Raw genomic sequence first — 5,433 nt, forward strand, 5'->3', positions numbered from 1 at the left:
CTTAGAGAAAATAAGTTTTCTGGTTGACTAACCTTTATCAGAACAAAGAGTTATAAAATGTTAACAGGCCTCCTGGCCAGAAGATGATGTAAATCACATAAAGCCTTTGTATAGGATAGGTTTGCAGAAAGAAAGCCTGGTCTCAACAAGGGTCAGGGCGGCTGACCCTGCATGACTCTGCACCCTACATTCTCATCTATGTACAACTGAGGGTATAAAAGTTCCTTTTGAAAATAAAGTTGTGGGCCTTGCTGACCGAAGCTTGGTCTCCCCATGTCATTCTTTCTTTCTTTTTCTCTCTTCTCTCTTTCTCTTTCTCTTCTTTTTTCAGGCTGACTCCGTGGAGCACAGAGACCCTCTGAGTTCACTTTTTTGCCTGGGCTTCTAAAACCCAATTGGGAAGGCACCCTGCGTCTTCACGGGGGAGAGGGCGTCTTGCGTCCTCACCCCACCAAGAGGGCACCTGCGGCCTCTGTGAACAAAGCAAGTTCCGTGTCAGGAGCTTTATTGTCTTTCTGTGTAAACCAAGGAAGATCAAGCCTCTTTTTCTCTCCTTTTCTTTCTCTTGCCAACACCGTCATCCTGAGGGTATTCCTGGATCCTGCCGGGGCCGGACCCCGGTAAGTGGCACCCGGAACAGGCTCCCGAAGGTAAGTCTCCCCATTGTTCAATTTTCGGGATGGCTAGGACCCCACTCAGGGTGCTGCAGACCCCCCCTGCATAAGATAGGTAGGGTGAGGAGGAGTGGGTAGTGGAATCGTTTTGCATAAACAGAAGTAAAACGAGACAGAAATTTCTGACACGGGTAACAACGAATCAAAAGAACAACTCTTTCTAGGAGTAATCTTGCATTTGTTAAATAAAAGAGGGATTAAAGTTAAGAAAGCTAGTGTTCAACCCTTTTTTACGTTTGTACAAGAGCAATGTCCTTGGTTTCCAGAAGAGGGCACTGTTAACCTAGATACTTGGGAAAAGGTAGGAAAACAGCTAAAAACTTATTACACTTTGCATGGCCCAGAAAAAGTCCCCACTGACACCTTTTCTCTATGGAACATGATTAGGGACGCTTTAGATCCTGCTCATGAATCTGAAGGGTAAATAATTTGAGACCATAATGCGGGGTGGTTGGGATCGTACCTGCCTAACTGCTGGCAGGGTGAAGAGTGTACAAAATGAATAAGAATATTCTCTAGAAAAATGGGTTTCTCTGCATCTAAAAATAGACAAATGTTTTTGAAATATTACTTCACATGTTAGCCCATAGAGGCATTAAAGAAGGCACAGGAAGACTGTCTAAATTTCTACGTTTGTTTTATACTTTACTTGGGCCAGAAAGGGTTCCTGTAGATGCTTTTGCTCTGTGGAATGTGATTAAAAATGTCCTGGACCCCGTCATGGGGCTGTTAGATAGCTTATGGGGGAGGCTATAGTGGTGGGTGGTGGTGGGTCTCCACTTTCTGCGCAGATCATATTTTCTGCCATTGACAAAGAAAAGGAGGGAGACTGTGCTCTACCTCCCGAGGAAGGAGAGGGCTTGCGGGACGCTGCGGCTGGGCACCCTGGTGAGCCCCCCCCCCCCCCCCCCCCCCCCAAGCAAACCTTTAAAAACTTATCCACCACTTTCTGAGTTAAGGCAATCGCCGCCACCTCCGTTAGCGCTTCCCAGGGCCCAGGAGTTACCCACTTTGCCCCCAAAGCCTCCCGAAGCATTGCCTAAGGCTGAGGAAGATAAAAAGTTTTTTGAACAAAGGAACTTTTAAAACAGAAGAGTGCACAATATGCAGAGCGTGCTCCTTAGAGAAAATCCCCTCAGAGGGGGCCTCACCCAGGCTAGGAAAGAAGCAAAACGGTAAGGGGATTTAGCAACAATATTAACCCCTGACATGCTGGTTACTCCAATTCCAATGGGAGTGGCTGGCCCCCTACCTGAGGGCATTGTAGGATTTGTGCTGGGGCATACCTCACTTTCTTTTCAAGAAATTTCGGTGGTGCCTGGTGTAGTAGATTCTGATTATATTGGGGAAATTAAAGTTTTGATCTCGCCGGCTACCAAAACTGCAAATTAATAAAGGTCAAAGAGTAACACAGCTTTTGCTTTTACCTTATTATCAGACAGGAAAAAACGACTTCTCAAGCTAGGGGCCACAGAGCATTTGGATCTAGTGATCTAGCCTTTTAGGTGCAGGAAATTACAGCTCCAAGGCCTTTAAAAGATCTTTTAAATCAAAGAAATAAAGTGTCAGGGCTGAGTTACAAACAGTTATTTAGGCTTTTCAACATTTAAGAGACCACACCTTCAATCTTTTGACTGACTCCTGATATATTGTAGGGTTGTTTCCTTATATTGAGACTGCTAATATTCCAGAAAATAAAACTACTATCTTCTCCTTGTTATCTGATTTACAAAAAGAGATTAAACACAGAGATAAAAAATATTTTGTGGGACATATTAGAGCCCATTCTGGCTTGTCTGGCCCTTTACATGAAGGAAATGCTTTGGCAGATGCATTGACTAAAGTAATTGCTTTAAACTTACATAAAAAGATTGACAAGGCCAAAAATTCTCACAAAATTCACCATCAAAATGTAGCTGGTTTAAGGTATGAATTTCATATCTCTAGGGAAACAGCTAGACAAATAGTTAAGTTATGTCCAATATTTAATCCATCTCCACCATTAGGAGTAAATCCCGGAGGCCTTAGGCCTAATGTTCTCTGGCAAATGGACGTAACTCATATCCTGGCCTTTGGAAAACTGTCCTTTGTGCATGTTACCGTGGGTACCCTTTCTCGTGTTATTATAGCCTCTGCTAGATCAAATGAAGTAGTAAGAAATGTAATTCAACACTTGTTTGAATGCTTTTCCCAAATAAGACTCTCCGAATGGATAAAAACAGATAATGGCCCAGCTTATACTTCTGCTGCTTTTAAGACATTTTGTCAACAATTTTCCATAGTACATTCAACAAGAATACTTAACATTCCCCAAGGTCAAACCATAATGGAAAGGACACACCAGACTTTAAAAAATCAGATAGCTAAATTAAGATAAAAAAATTTAAATATTCCTCTTCACATCATGTTCTACACCATGCTTTGTTTGTAATTAATCATTTAAACGTAGACACACAGGGGCAGACTACAATGATGAGACACTAGATTCCTGAAAGGGTTTCGACTTGGCCCCTGGTCAAGTGAAAAGACTTCCTTACCAGAGAATGAAAAGGGCCAGATGTGTTGCTAACTTATGGGCAAGGGTATGCTTGTATTTTTCCACAGGACACAGATTTTCCGATTTGGATCCTGGACAGACTAATTTGTCATGTCACAGTCCCCCAGAGACCAGGTCCGCGGTGCATACACTCACTCGCTCAGTGCCCCCCAGCCAGCTCTCGCCTCCGCGCCACCAGCTGCGCCCTGCACTCTCCTCGCTGCACCCCACGACCTAGAGCCAAAAAAGTTCCTGCAGCCAGTGAGGGCCACAGAGGACAGCACGCCCACAGAGTGCCATCCAGACCAACATGGCCCCGCCGGCAAGAGGGGAACACCCCGAGCCCAGGCGGCAGCGGCTAGCTCAAGTCTGTGACCCCCACCCCTCTGCCCACCATGGGCGCTGCTGCCCGCGATCTGATTCTTTCTCCACATAAGCACTGTATTGGGAGATGGTGTAGATAAAGGTAAGAATCCAAAACGTTCTTTGGAAGTGAGGAGAACAAGGTAGAGCTCAGTAAGGCTGGAGCAGGTACGGGAACCACCCAGTAAAACACAGGCTTGAGCAGCTCCCCCACATACATTTACATAAGCTGTAATCATTTCATTATTAACATAAAGAGGATAAATGGGATCAAACGGAGGAAGACAAAATGTGGCATAAAATGGAAGGCAGGTGGGAAAAAGCATGGTTAGCTGTAATCTGTGGAGAAGGCAAGGGCACCCCAGTACTCTTGCCTGGAAAATCCCATGGACGGAGGAGCCTGGTAGGCTGCACTCCATGGGGTCGCTAAGAGTTGGACACGACTGAGCTTATTCACTTTCACTTTTCAGTTTCATGCATTGGAGAAGGAAATGGCAACCCACTCCAGTGTTCTTGCCTGGAGAATCTCAGGGACGGGAGACCTGGTGGGCTGCCATCTATGGGGTCGCACGTAGTCTGACACAACTGAAGCGACTTAGCAGCAGCAGCAGCTGTAATCTGAATGGCACACTGGAACAAGAGCTGAGCTGAGGAAAACCTTCCATACTCTCCACTCCTCATTTTTACTTTATTTACTTACTTATCATTATTTTTAAACATTTATTTATTTACTTGACTATTGTCGGGTCTTAGTTGCAATGTGCAGGCTCTCTAGTTGGTCCTGCTGGCTACAGAGCACTGAGTTGGTTTGCTGTGTTCCACAGAGCTTAGTTGCCTCTGCCACATGTGGGGTATTAGTTCACTGACCAGGGATCGAACCACGTCCTGCACTGGAAGCCAGATTCCTTTTTTTTTTTTTTTTTTTTAAGAGCTTTTTATTGAATGTGTTACTAAAGAAGTTTAGTCAAAAAGACCAAAGCCCATGTCATCATCAGACTCTTCAGATTCTTCTTTCTTTGCTTCTACTTTTTTCTCCTCAGCTGGGGCAGCAGTGGTGGACAGGATAGGTCCACCAGCCCCTACCATACAGATGAGGCTCCTGATGTTGACATTGGCCAAAGCTTTTGCAAACAAGCCTGGCAGAAAAGCTCAACATTTATACCAGCTGCTTTAATGAGGGCATTGATCTTATTCTCCATGACCATCACCTCATTGTTGTGCAGAATGAGGGCTGAATAGATGCAGGCGAGCTCCAAGACCGGGACCATGGTGTGGGTGAGTGCTAGCTGGAGACTGCCAGGTGCAGTGCTAGTCGCCAGTTGACGTGAGGACCTCACCCTAAAATGGTGGAAGCTTCCTTGGAAGGACTGAACACCTTAACGGCAGCGGAGGAAAGCTGAACAGTGGATTTTTCTTTACCAGTGGGCCACCAGGGAAGTCCCAGTCCTCATTTTTAAGAGTGGATGATACTGCATCTTGGGGAGACAGAAGTCACAAGCTCACACCACAGCAGAAGCAGATCTTTATCTCTCACCATTCATCATCTCTGAGTGGAAACACCATCCATCCTTCAAGGCTCAATTCAAAAACCATCCCTTCCTCCTTTCTCTTTCACCTCTGAATCTCCACAGATGATTGGACTCTGAAACTAGAAGAGCAACAGTTTTGTGTTGCTTGTCCTGGCATCCTGTCATTTTTTTCCCCTTGTCCTGGGCTGCTTCTCCCCTGAGGCCCACTGGTGCTGGAGGAGAGAACCTTACATCTCCTTCAGGACGCTACCGATGTCTGTGCAGACAGGAAGGCTGTTCTACATAGAGGGCTGTCTTGCTCCAGAAAAATAATGAAATGTATCTTGGCCCC

At 45.4% G+C, this 5,433-nt stretch overlaps 1 pseudogene; it reads right to left on the minus strand.

The window, feature by feature from the left end:
- Positions 1-4,525: 4,525 nt before the first annotated feature.
- Positions 4,526-4,898, minus strand: LOC100295562 (large ribosomal subunit protein P1-like; annotated as a pseudogene).
- Between the last annotated feature and the right edge of the window lie 535 nt (positions 4,899-5,433).

Source organism: Bos taurus, chromosome 17 (assembly GCF_002263795.3).
Source record: "Bos taurus isolate L1 Dominette 01449 registration number 42190680 breed Hereford chromosome 17, ARS-UCD2.0, whole genome shotgun sequence".
NCBI lineage: Eukaryota > Metazoa > Chordata > Mammalia > Artiodactyla > Bovidae > Bos > Bos taurus.